The sequence below is a fragment of the Dama dama genome, chromosome 13 (assembly GCF_033118175.1).
Source record: "Dama dama isolate Ldn47 chromosome 13, ASM3311817v1, whole genome shotgun sequence".
Classification (NCBI taxonomy): Eukaryota; Metazoa; Chordata; class Mammalia; order Artiodactyla; family Cervidae; genus Dama; species Dama dama.
This window is the reverse complement of record NC_083693.1, coordinates 23044556-23058857: the sequence shown is the minus strand read 5'-3', so window position 1 is coordinate 23058857 and position 14302 is coordinate 23044556. Positions and strand designations below refer to the sequence as shown.

The window sequence follows — 14302 nt, the reverse complement described above, 5'->3', positions numbered from 1 at the left end:
CCACGTGCTGCAACTAAGACCTGGTGCAGCCAAAAAAATAAGTATCTTTTTTTAAAAGACTGTGAGAGTAGGTAGGGGTCTTGGGATTTACACGTTTAAATAGGGTGGGGGAAACCTATTCCAGAAAGAGAGAACAGAAATGGAAACAGCCCCGAGGCAAGTGCAAGGAGTAGGAAGAGGATCAGTGTGGCAAGAACAGAGTGATTAAAATGGAAAATCATGGGGACAGCAAGTCAGAGAGATAAGACAGAGTCGGGGTGGGGGACACAATGAGGGCAGTGCCGCTGACTGCAAGGATTGGGACTTTATTCTGAGGGAGATGGGCTGCCAGTGGTTGGCTTATAAGGAAAAAAATAGCCTCGTCAGATTTAATGTTCTAATGGGACGACTTACTAAGGTGAAACTGGCTATAGGAGCAAGGGTACAAGAAAGCATATTTCAAAATAGAGGCAAGAAACAATAGTGGCTCAGTAATAGCATGGTAACTCAGCATGATTTTAGGCTATTCCTCCTGATGGTCACAATTATAAGCTCTGAGTGTTAATAAATACAGTTGTTTGAAGACACTTGTGGAATGACCAGAAGCAGACAGAAAAAGATTTAACGTTTGGAAAAAAGGGAATCACATGAAGTGAGGTCCACGTGCATATGACTCCTGCCTTTGCTGACTCCCCAGTCTGTCTGACATGGCAGGCAGAGACAGGCAGAGCCTGGAGATTTTTTGGTCTGTGGAATCATAGGAGAAGTTCAAGGGCTGCAAAAGCAACTGGTTAGTGAACGGAAGAACTCACAGAATTCCACAAATGGAGGAAGCCACAGAGGAGGTACACTCAAACTCTCCATTGAAACCCTTTACAAATTATTGGCTGACCCCAGAACTGCACATGTGTAGGGCAAGACTACAAAGGCCCAAGAGGAAAACAGCTGGAAGAACTAAAGAGCTGAGCTGATTTTTCAGCACACGCCCACTACAGGGAAAACAGCTTGTAGATCACGTCCTCCCAAGATAGAAGAGCTTTTCATCAAAACTTCATAAAGACCACATGTAGGAATAAAGACCACCTCCCAGGACAAAGGTATTCACTTGAAAAGCAATGGTGAAACTAAAACAGACCTGCCCTAACAAGTGCAAAATAACCCTCCACAAGATTATGGTGATGTAAAGTAATTTCATTGCTTGGCTGGATGAAGCACAAACTGGAATCAAGACTGCCAACAGAAATATCAATAACCTCAGATATGCAGATGACACCACCCTTATGGCAGAAAATGAAGAGGAACTGAAGAGCCTCTTGATGAAAGTGAAAGAGGAGAGTGAAAAAGCCGACTTAAAGCTCAACATTCAAAAAATTTAAGATCATGGCATCTGGTCCCATCACTTCATGGCAAATAGATGTGGAAACAATGGAAACCCTGACAGACTTCATTTTCTTGGGCTCCAAAATCACTGTAGATGGTGGCTGCAGTCATGAAATGAAAAGACACTTGCTCCTTGGAAGAAAAGCTATGACTATCCTAGACAGTATATTCAAAAGCAGAGACATTACTTTGTGACAAAGGTCCGTCTAGTCAAAGCTATAGTTTTTCCAGTAGTCATGTATGTATGTGAGAGTTGAACCATAAAGAAGGCTGAGTGCCAAAGAATTGATGCTTTTGAACTGTGGTGTTGGAGAAAACTCTTGAGGGTCCCTCGGACTGCAAGGAGATCAACCCAGTCAATCCTAAAGGAAATCAACCCTGAATATTCATTAGAAGTAGTGATGCTGAAGCTGAAGCTCCAATACCTTGGCCACCTGATGCAAAGAGCCGACTCATTAGAAAAGACCCTGATGCTGAGAGAGATAGAAGGCAGGAGGAGAAGGGGACTAGATGAGATGGTTGGATGGCATCACCGACTCTGGACATGAGTTTGAGTAAACTCCAGGAATTGGTGATAGACAGGGAGGCCTGGCGTGCTTCGGTCCATGGGGTCACAAAGAGTCGGATACAACTGAGTGACTGAACAACAACAACAAAGTAATTTCACTACCTTCTAAAACAAAATTCAACACTCTTCAAAGGTAGAAGACAGGTTTGAGATTCTCTACAGTACATCCCCCACAAAGTCCAGTATCAATGAGAAAAACTATTAGGTGAAAACAAAAGAAAATGAGACATAATAATAAGATAAATAATAAAAATAGAGATCTAATTAAATCTAAATAAGAAACTAATTCCAAGATGACTCAGAAGTTGGAATTAGTAGGCAAGAACCTTAAATTAGCTACTATAAGGGTTCCCTGGTGGTCCAGTGGTTAGGATTTGGCAGTTTCACTGCCATGACAAAGGTTCAATCCCTTCCCAGGTGGCACTAACAGTAAAGAACCTGCCTGCCAACGTGGGAGACAGAAGAGACAAAAGTTTGATCCCTGGGTCAGGGAGATTCTCTGGAGGAGAGAATGGCAACCCACTCCAGTATTCTTACCTGGACAATTCCACGGACAGAGGAGCCTGGCGGGCCACAGTCCACAGGGTCGCAAAGACCCAGACAACTAAAGCAACTTAGTACACATGCACATAAATATTTTCAAAGACTTAAAGAACAATATGATCGTAATGAACGAACAAATTAAAATATGAGCAAAGAAATGGAAAATCTAAAAAGCAACCAAATGAAAATTCTAGAACTGAAAAATGCAAAATCTGAAATTGAAAAAACAGAAACCACTGAATAGTTTACGTGTAGACTGGCTGTAACAGAAGGAATCATCGTGATCCTGAAAATCAGTGGACAGAAATCATATAAGCTGCAGTTTGAGAGTATTCACCAAGTTCCCAGAATAATCAATAAAAGGGGATTCATACAGAACCAGTGGAGAATTTAATCGTCATGCCCATTCCTAGTCTAAAGAGGTGAGGGAGTTGAACCCAGAGAGAGTTGTAGAAGAAACGCAAGCACTCTCCTGCCCCTGATCTCTTCCCACACCTTTCAGTGGCCCGACAAAGCAGAAGCTCAGGGGAATGGGAGTCAGTTGGTTCCATGTGCAAAAACCCCAGGGCCGAAGCAGGCTGGGGAAAACGGAGACTGGATCTAGAGGGAAAACAGGGAATATCTAGATCACACATCTAAATATATCCCAGTAAGCAATTTAAAAGACAAAGGAGGACTTCCCTGCTGGTCTAGTGGCTAAGAATCCACCTGCCAATGCAGGGGACAGGAGTTCAATCCCTGGTCCAGGAAGATCCCACCTGCCACAGGCAACTAAGTCTGTGTGCCACAACTATTGATCACTTGCTCAGGAGTCCCCGAGCCACAACTACTGAAGCCCACGAGCCCTGGAGCTCGTGCTCTGCAACAAGAGAAGCCACTGCAATGAGAAGCCCAAGCACTGCAACTAGAGAGCCGCCCCCTGCTTGCCACAACTAGGGAAAAGTCTGCTCACAGCAACAAGGACTCAGCACAGCCAAAAAAAAAATTAATTAATTTTAAAACAATAAATAAAAGACAAAGGGGAAAAAAAGCACTCCAGCATAAATCCTAGATCACTTACAAAGGAATAAAACTCACACTGCCCAGAGTTCCTGAAGCAATAGCAAGAAGTCCCAAAAGACAATACAGTAATATCTATTCAGTTTTGAGCAGCAAGGTTGCAAACATTTTTCAACCTAGTCAAAAGGTTTTTCATGTGTAAAGGCAACAGAAAGTTATTCTTAGATGTCTAAGGATTAGAAAACATATCCTGCATGTTGTTTTGTGAAAAAATTACTTGGCCAGCTAAATATATATAGTATATATACTAAGGCCAGCTGAAAGAAAAGTCAAAATTAAGAACTCAGAAACAGAGAATTTGTGGTATAAAATAATTTCTGTAATGATTCAACTTATGGGAGGAAGGGCTTATGCATTAAAATTATCTTTTTCTTTTTTAATTTACAGTTGAACAACATAAGACAGATGATGGATGCATCAAATCCACAGCCTGCTCCTAGGATGGGAGGGAAGAGTGAGAGGCTTGGAATCTGCACGGAGAGAGAAGTTTGAAGAAATGGTCCAATGTTATGTAGGCACTGGACTAATGGATCTTTCTTGCCTCTGCTGGGCACCAGACTCACCAATCCCATTAGATGATGTCCTATTGGGTGGAATCTGGAGCTTGGGGCAAGGCTTGGCCCTGTAAGCTTTACTCAAGTGTTTCCATTCTGGATCTGATCTTCCCCCACTGCTATATTCTTCACACTGCAAAACATACGCTATCTCCCATATTTGATTCCCTGAAACAATTAACATATTGTCTTTCCCCACAACTTTCTAACAATGGCTATACTTCTCGGAGGATTGAGACACAGTGCAAAGAATCACTGGATAATCTTCACAAAAACCTAGTGCTAATGAGGAATCACATAATAGCTAACTTCATTGTAAAGTAACTTGAGAAATGATTTTTCTCATTGAGTGAAGGAAAAAATCTGGTAGAATATATGTTGGACCAGTAACAAAGATTATTTCTAGGGGTTGGATTACGGCCAATTTGGACTTTCCACATTAACAACTGCAATTCTATAATTTTTCTAATTTTTTACAACAATCATGTTATATACTTAAACTAGAAAAGTGTTTAAAGAAATCATTTGAAAATAAAATAAACTTCCCTGTGCTGTACAGTATTTTCAGTCTTTTCAGTCATGTCCGACTCTTTGCAACCCCATGGACTATAGCCCCCAGGCTCCTCTGTTCATGGGATTCTCCAGGCAAGACTACTGGAGTAGGTAGCCATTCCCCTGTCTTTTCTTATGATGTCTTTGTCTCATTTTAGAATCATAGAAAGAATCTGAATAATTTTCCCTTATTCCCTTGGGAATGCCTTCCACTCAGTAAAATGGGCTTCCCTGGTGGCTCAGATGGTAAAGAATACACCTGCAATGCAGGAGACCTGGGTTCTATCCCTGGGTTGGGAAGATCCCCTGGAGAAGAGAAAGGCTACCCACTCCAGTATTCTGGCCTGGAGAATTCCATGGACAGAGGAGCCTGGTGGGCTACACAGTCCATGGGACCACAAAAAGTCAGACACGACTGAATGATGTGAAAAAAAAAAAAAGAGTTCACCAGTGAAGCCTTCAGAGCCTTCAATGCCTGGCCTCTCTTTGTGGGAAGTTCTCTGGTTATTAATCTCTTCACTTGTTATAGGTCTATTCAGAATTTCTACTTCTTCTTGTCGGTTTTAGTGGCTTTTATCTTTCTAAGAATTTTCCCAAATCATCTAGCTTATCTAATTTATAGGGGTACAATTGTCCATAGTACCTTATTTCAGATTCACTTTTTATTTCTGTAAGATCACTCATAATGTGTCCTCTTTCATTCCTGATTCTAGTAATTTGAGCTCTTTCTTTTTTTGATCAATCTAGCTATAGGTTTGTGAATTTTATAATTATATTAATGAGATTAGAAATCAAAATGTTCACTATATGGGAAATAGGAACAAGGATAAAACCTAAGAAGTTATGTAAAAGCCTCAGAATGATCCGTTTGGATTGTAAGCATTAGTATTAACACATTATTCATTTTTATTTTGCCACTGAAAAGGTTTAGGAACAATGAAAAAGCCTGAACAGTAGTACAGAGTATGGTACCTCTCAGACTGTGGCATCTAACAACCATTCCCCACAAAGGTATCTAGAGATCATGCAAACATACCCGGTTCTAGGTCTGAGGCAGGACTGTCAGGGACAGCTGTGCAGAAGCAGGGAGGCTATCTAAGAAAAACGGGGCCATTTCAAAATGATACAAAACCCAACTTAAAGGAGCCTCATTGGCTATAGATGGTACAATGTGAACATCAAAGACATCAAGGGCTTTACATGAATAAACTCAGGTGATCCTTACATCAACCCTGTGAGTTATCTCCAGACTAGAGTCAGAGAAACTGAGACACAGAAAGAGGTTAAAAGTCACTTGGCCCGGCGACCCACAACTACTGAGCCCAAGTCCCGCAAGTACTGAAGCCCGCCCCCAGACTGCCGAGCTCCGCAGCAGGCGAAGCCAGGGACTCCCCCGGTGGTCCAGTGGTTAAGAATCTGCCTGCCAGCGCAGGGGACACGGGTCTGATCCCTGCTCCGGGAAGATCCCACGGGCCGCAGAGCAACCGAGCCAGTGTACCGCGACTACTGGAGCCCGCCTGCGCTCTCGAGTCCGGCCTCCACAAGAAAAACCGCTGCAGTGAGAAGCCCGAGCTCCGCAGCTAGAAAGTAGACCCCACTAGGTGCAACCAGAGAAAGCCCACACGCAGCGACAAAGACCCAGCGCAGCCAAAAATATAAATAAAGAATAAATAAATAAAAATTAAAAAAAAAAAACCGAGAAGCCACTGCAATGAGAAGCCCACACACCACAACTAGAGAGTCGCCGCTCTCTGCAACTACAGAAAAGGCCCACTTACAGCAATGAAGAGCCAGCACAGCCAAAATAACATATATATATATATATATATGTTTAAGAAAAAAAGGATTACTGTTTAAAAAAACAAAAGGTCACTTGGCCCCTTTCTCACTCTCACTCTCAAGGAAGTGGTGGACCTGAGCACAAACCCAGGTCCGCAACCTCAGAATGTGTACCTAACTCCCATTTTTATCTGCCTGTCAACAGTTATTTTATCATCAGAAAAACAAAGTGCTGTTTTTAAACACTCTTATCATACATTTACTCTGTAAGTTTTCTAGAGTTGAAATTAAGAAACTGTCACTGACATTTAGCTTTTAAACTTGGCTCTTTGGGTGAAATGCCTCAAGACTAATAGCAGAGGCGGAGCATTCTTGAAGATTGTGGCTTTCACAGTCTTTGGCTTGGTAGGCAGAGCTGGGCTCCTGCTCCGAAGTGCTGTCTGGAGGTTGCCCAGTTCTGTGCTGGAGGCTTTTAAACAGATAGATACATCAAGTGTCAGATATTCAATCCATGGCAGCCCTTATTAATATGAAAATCCCATTTGCAAAGGGCTTTTTCTACCCCATTGAATTGGCCCAGTAAAGTAATCCTGTTGAAAACAAAGACCTGTCTCCAGAAGCCCAGGAGGAGCTGCATGTTATTTGCATAGATTTGCATGTCAATTCATAGCTGGTGGAACTACTCATTAAGGGCTGGATTATCTCGGGCTACTGAAATCCTAGGAGGCAAATATTTTTCAGCTAATCAATTCAGTAGATTAGAAGTCTCCTCTCTTTCCCCACTACGAACCTCTCACCTCCAAAAAACAATAGTAGGTCTTCATCCAAACCCAGGTTTTCCATGGAAATATTTGGGTGTCAGGAGCTGGATGGCCACTGGATGAGGATTCTGAAGGAAGGAAGCAAGAAACACACCCCAGGCCAGGAGTCAGTTCAGATCCAAAGTTAGCATCCCTCTCTGAGATGCAGAGCCTGCAAAGGAACCTAGACCAAGAGCAGGAGCCCCAGGCTTCTCCACACCATCTCTTTTCTCTGGTCCCCCTCTCAACTGCCTTCTCTGATTCCCCTCTGCCTGCATCCAAAATTCCTTTAGTTCCACCCTTCCTCTCCCTCACATCCTTCCCCTCGTCTTCAGCCTCCCCCTCTGGCCTCAAGAATTAAGGAGGGGAGGCTTAGTTGTCTACCTTCTTTCCTCTGAAAGGGTTATTGAAAGATAGCATCTGTGGCTACTTTAGGATACAAATTTAATTCTTATTGGTTCACATCTTATTTGACATAGAAATTTTTGATTCAGTAATTACTCATGAATAAAAAGTAAAGTTAGGAATATAATAGATATTACTTTCAAGAAGTACGTGAAGAGCCTGATTTGAAGAGCCGACTCATTGGAAAGGAGCCTGATGCTGGGAAACATTAAAGGCAGGAGGAGAAGGGGCTACAGAGGATGAGATGGTTGGATGGCATCACCAACTCAATGGACATGAGTTTGAGCAAACTCTGGGAGTTGGTGATGGACAGGGAAGCCTGGCGTGCTGCAGTTCATAGGGTTGCAAAGAGTCGAACACGACTTAGCAGCAACTGAACAAAAACAACTTTCGAGAAAATAACTAATGCTAATCATGAATATTAAAATCTAAGTGGCTGGGATCATATTGAATCTGCACAGCAAATCACGGATATTGGACATCTTGACACTATTGCCTGGCACTATACTGCACAGAATAATCAAGAAATGTCATCTGTTTGTCTGGGTTGCCAAGTATTGCATAAAAAACTACTGTATTGGACTTCCCTGGTGGTCCAGTGATTAAGAATCTGCCTGCCAATGCAGGGGACATAGGTTCAGTCCCTGGTCCAGGAAGATCCCCCGTGCCAAGGAGCAACTAAGCCTGCAATGCCACAACTACTAAAGGCCACACACTTAGAGCCTGTGCTCCACAAAAGAAGCCACTGCAATGAGAAGCCCGAACACCACCACAAAGACCTGGTGAAGCCAAATAAATAGCTACCCCATGACTTAACTGGCATAAAATGAGCATTCTGCTTGCACCAGATTCTGTGAGTTGGGAACTCAAGAGAGGGCTCTGCTGGTGGCTTTTCTGCTCCATACAGCATCTCCAAGGATCATCCACTCAGCTGAATTCAGCTGGGTCTGAACTGGAGGGGAGTTTTCAAGGCTTCACTCCTCTGCGTTTTTTCATGTGGTCCCCCTCTTTTCACACAGTTAGCTTGGGCTTCCTCACAGCGTGGTGGTCTCAAGGTATTCAGACTTTTCACAGTTTGATTCAAACGGCAGCATTCTGAATGAGGCTTCAAAAGAAAGCATTCCAACAGTGAAGGCAGGAGCCGCCAATCTCTGAAGGCCTCGTCTCAGAAGTTACACAGCGCCACTTTCATTGCTTTCAGTTGGTCAGAATGAGTCCCAAAGCCAGCACGGATTCAAAGAGCAGGGAATAAAAAAAAAAAATTAAAAAAAAAAAAGCAGGGAAATAGGCTCTACCTGTTGATGGGAGAGCAGCAAAGAATGCGCATCCATCTTTTTAATCCATCTCACCGTTACTTGGCAGTGGTGTCCACATCTATGTTTGAACTGTGTGACTATCTTCTAAAGCTTTTTCCATGGCCCTGGGAGTTCTCTCAAACCAGAGATCACAGGCCTTTCTGAAACACTGACTTAAACATGTCATCCTCTCTCTCTCTAAAATTCCTCTAGGATCCCACTGACTTGGGGAGAGAAAAACCTTTCATAAATTGCTGTGTTCTACAGACAGACAAGCGGGCTTCCATCTACCTGCCAATGCAGGGGAGGTGGGTTCGATCCCCGGGTGGAGAAGATCCCCTGGAGAAGGAAAGAGCAACCCACGCCATTATTTGTAGCTGTTGTTCAGTAGCTCGGTCAGGTCCAACTCTACAATGCCACAGACTGTAGCCCACCAGGCTCCTCTGTCCATGGGATTTCTCAGGCAAGAATACTGGAGTGGGTTGCCATTTCCTTCTTCAGGGTATCTTCCCAACACAGGGATCAAAGTTGAGTCTCCTGCTTGGTAGGTGGATTCTTTACCACTGAGCCCCCCGGGGTATTCTTGCCTGGAAAATCCCATGAACAGAGAAGCCTGGCATGCTTCAGTCCATGGGGTTGCAGAGTCAGATACAACTTGGTGAGTAAACAGCAACAGCGGCCTCACACACACATGATCACCTATTTCCTCCCACAGACAACTCTCACACAAGCAAGCACGCAATACACACAGTCAATCACACACATGCTGGTGACTGCCGACCACCCAGAAGGACCACCAGAACAGCCTGGGCATCACACAGCCATGACCTTTTCCTCACCGCATTCTCAGACAGCCTCTCCAGCCTGACCAACCCCAGAAGGGTCTCAGAAGGGGGAGGCCAGGGCAGATACCTGCACGGTTCTGGTGTCTGAGCTCAAGTGGTTCAAGACTGAGCAGAGGGTCTTCCCTGATGGTCCAGTGGCTAAGACTCTGCACTCCCAATGCAGGGGGCCTGGGTCCGATCCCTAGTCAGGGAGCTAGATCCCACATGCTGCAACTAAAGATCCTGCATGCCGCAACTAAGAAAAAAGAAAAATGCCACATGCTGTAACAAAGATCAAAAGTCCTGGGTCCGACTTGCAACGAAAAGTTGGTGCAGCCAAATAAGTAAACAAATAACTAATAAAACTGTTTTTTAAAAAAAAGACTGGGCAGAGTTCATGAAGTTATAGTTTAGGACTGGTGGCCATAGGAAGGCAAGGGCCCTAGAGCAAGTGTCTGTTAATAACAAACAGCTGTTTGGTTAGCGGTTGTTTTGCCCAGCTGAGCAGCCAATTGTTCTGAGACTGGGGCTATGTGCCCCAGTGCACAAGCGCTTATTTGAATAAACTGGTTTTCAGGAACTTCCAAAGCAAACAGTGAGATGTTGAAAGGTTTACAGTGTTTTCTTCCTGGGTAAGAACTTTCTGGAATACACAGCCATCTTGTTGACACAGCTGGTTTCTGTCTTTCATCCTGAGCGCTCACCCACGTGCATCTCAGGCCTGAGCACACAGTCGGATGCTGAGTGGTCCTGCTCTTCTTCTAGCTTTGCATTTTCACATCCTCATGCTCTTTCCTAGCAAAGTTTATTTTCTCTCTTCATAAGTGTCATGTGTGCTCATCACAGGAAAGTTTGAAAAGAAAAAACGGCTAGAAGTCACAGTGTACACACAGGGGTTAATGGTCAGAGATGCAGCTGTATCAGTGTCCTAGGGCTGCCGGTAACAAATTGCACGACCTGGGGGACTAAATGTATTCTCTCACAGTTCTGGAAGCCAAAAGTCTGAAATCAAGGTGTTGGCAGAGTTCTAAGAGAATTTGTTCTATGCTTCTCTTGCAGCTTCCGGTGGATCCCAGAAACGCTTGGCAGTCCTTGGGTGGGGCTGTGTTAACTCCAGTCTCTGCCTCCACAAAAGCCTGGCCTTTTCTCCGTGTGTCTCTGTGTATATTTTCTCCTCTTGTTACAACATCAGTCCCTGGATTTATGCCCCATCTTAAATCCATGATAATCGAATCTCAAGATCCTTAACTCAGTTACATTTGAAAAAAAACTCTTAGTATATCCAAGTAAAGTGGACAATATTCCAAGGTTCCAGTGGACATGAGTTTTGGGAGGCCACTATTCATCCACTCTATGGGTATAAGAGACCTAAATTTTTACCTACCTTATCAGGAAGCCCACAGATAATGTCTAAAATCAATAAACCAAGAAATGGCGACCTAAGCATGCTATTGTGATGAGGGGTGGGAAGAATTAAAGGCTTGAACAGTGTTCCTAAGGAGAGGAGGGAGAAGTGGGAAGGGGGATCACTCTTTTTCACACTTTTATTTCCCAGTACTACTTTTTTTTTTGGCTGTGCTGGGTCTTGTTGCCGGGACGGCTCGGTAGCTGTGGGGCACAGGCTCAGCTGCTCTGCAGCCCGTGAGATCTTCCTCGACCGGGATTGAAACCGTGGCTCCTGCACTAGCAGGCGGACCTCCTGCTTTAGCCAGCAGACCTCCAGGGAAGTCCTTTCCAGTGCTTCTTGACCCTAAATGATCAAATTGCTTTTTTTGGGAAAACCCAAAACTAAGAAGAAAATGTGCTTTTTCACCCATGTGCTTTTTCTTCCTTATGCTTTTCCACACTTACCTAGAAAAAAAATTTTTTTATTTCCAAATGAATGAAAATTCTTTTTACCCTGTGGTATTACTATAATAATTATAGTTAGCATGTTGGTATATATATACCCTCTCCAAATTTTCTAGGTTGCTCAGATTATGCAATAGTGAAACCAGGTTAGTTCCACCTCACTTCATAATTAAACATATCTCCATATGACCTTTGTATTTAAATGAACATTATTTTTATGGCTATGCAAAATCCATTATTTACTTCAAATTAGCCCCTATTTTTTCACATTATTAATAACAGTGAAATATATATATCTTTGAGCAGTTTTTTTGTTGTATTCAGATGACTTCCTTGAAAGATATTCCAATTTCTAGAAACTTCTATTACAGGGGCATGGCTGTTTTGGCAATTTTGGATATATTTGCCAAAGTATTAATACATTTTAGGGGATAAAGAGTTAACACTGTGTCCTATAACAGCTCACATAAAATACTGGTCTTTCTTCTCACCTTCTCTTCTCAGTGAAAGCCTGTATCCTAGGATTTTAATTTATTTATTTATTTTTAATTGAAGGATAATGGCCTTCCGGTGCTGTGTTGGTGTCTACCAAACACCAACATGAATCAGTCACAGACTCACCCATGTCCTCCACCTGAACGCCCTGTATTATAGGGTATCGAGTCGCTGGTCTGCTGCCCCCCGTTTTACCTACAGGCCCAAAGTAGACGACTCTGATATTACCCTCAGGGCTCGCTAAAAAGTAAACAAACTGTCCCTCAATGCTCACCTCCAGCCGGCCAATAGAGGGAGAAAACCAAAGTCTTTGTGACTGATTCCCAGCCATTTTTTGGTTTTGGTTTCCTTCTGTTTGATTTTTTGGCCACTTTTTTACTTTCTGTCATTACAAGATGCTCCAGGATCATCCTATAATCTCCCTACTGCAATCCTAAAGTCAATGTCATTTCCAAGGGACCCTTCAGTTCAGTTAAGTTCAGTCGCTCAGTTGTGTCCGACTCTTTGCGACCCCATGAATCATAGCACGCCAGGCCTCCCTGTCCATCACCAACTCCCGGAGTCCACCCAAACCCATGTCCATAGAGTCGGTGATGCTATCCAACCGTCTCATCCTCTGTGGTCCCCTTCTCCTTCTGCCCTCAATCTTTTCCAGCATCAGGGTCTTCCCAAATGAGTCAGCTCTTCGTATCAGGTGGCCAAAGTATTGCAGTTTCAGCTTTGCGTTCAGTGAACACCCAGGACTGATCTCTCTTAGGATGGACTGGTTGGATCTCCTCGCAGTCCAAGGGACTCTCAAGAGTCTTCTCCAACACCACAGTTCAAAAGCATCAGTTCTTTGGTGCTCAGCTTTCTTTATAGTCCAAGTCTCACATCCATACATGACCACTGGAAAAACGATGGCCTTGACTAGGCAGACCTTTGTTGGCAAATTAATGTCTCTGCTTTTTAATATGCTGTCTAGGTTGGTCATAACTTTCCTTCCAAGGAGTAAGCATCTTTTTAATTTCATGGCTGCAATCACCATCTGCAGTGATTTTGGAGCCCAGAAAAATAAAGTCAGTCACTGTTTCCACTCTTTCCCCATTTATTTGCCCTAGTCACTTTTACTGGGGAGTGGAATTTAGAAACTAAGATGCAGGCTTTGAGGGTGCTTTTTGTTACTGGGGTGTCACTCCTTCAGGCCCTCTCAGCAGAAAGAGCTAGGAAATATGTGTATCCATGCCACCTTTTGTCATTAAACTAGTTTATGGGGTTTTTTGCTTTCCACTGCCAAACTTTGGGTGCTAAGGAAAACATCGGAGCTAGAACCATCCTGAATTATCTCTATGCAAGAAAGCAATTTGCTAGGGAAAAAAAGGAACTCCAAAAACTTTTTGTTGCATGCACTACTGGGGTAGGTTTGCTAGATAAAATACAAGTCCCACATTGAAGTGGCATTTTGGATAAATGACAAATGCATTTTTAGTGTAAGCATGTCCCCTGCCAAGATTCTTTATCTGAAATTCCAGTGTGCCTGGAGTCTTGTATTTTTATCGGTCAATTCTGGCAACTGCACAGTGGGGGCAAAAGTTGAAGTGGGGGTTATAAGAACTTGGCTAGAGGAAGCATTAGCACATCAGAGGAGAACAAAGACCAACCTCTGTACCTGATCCCAACAGAGCCTGTCATATAAAGGGCGTCATCAGCCAAGAAAAATCTATAAACCACACCAAGGTCAATAAACTTGGTACACATAGGTGTCCTTCAAAAGGCAGCTCAAATGTCACATCCTCTTTGAAGTTTCTTTAACTCTGCCCCATGCCAAACAAACTGTGACTTGGCTGTGCTCTCCAAAGCCCCACGCCCGTGGTCCTATAAAGGCCTGAGCAATCTAAAGAAGAGGCAGGCATTGTTCTTGGACCATCCAGGCGGTTGCTCTGCACATCTCTGAGCTCGCTATGTACACAGGTCTCACTCTGTCCATCTCCGCAGAAGCACTGTCTACCATAGCTCCAGAAAGTCTGCAGAGGCCCTATCAACATTTCCTCAACGAGCAAGTGAACAAGTGAATGATCACTCCCATTGTAGAGATGGAGGAAACAAGACCCAGATTAATTCAATTCAAGTCCACACTTAAATTTTTAAGTTGTGTGTGTGTGTGTACATTTCTATTTTAATGAGTCCACTATGAACAAGAATGATAAATGATGCTTCAGAAGCTGGAGTGGAGGACCCT

General features: G+C 43.5%; 1 non-coding gene across 1 annotated transcript; it reads left to right on the top strand.

The window, feature by feature from the left end:
- The first annotated feature begins 9879 nt into the window (after positions 1-9879).
- TRNAG-CCC (transfer RNA glycine (anticodon CCC)) lies at positions 9880-9952 on the top strand. The gene has a single exon. It is a non-coding gene; the product is annotated as a tRNA-Gly (tRNA).
- Positions 9953-14302: the final 4350 nt, after the last annotated feature.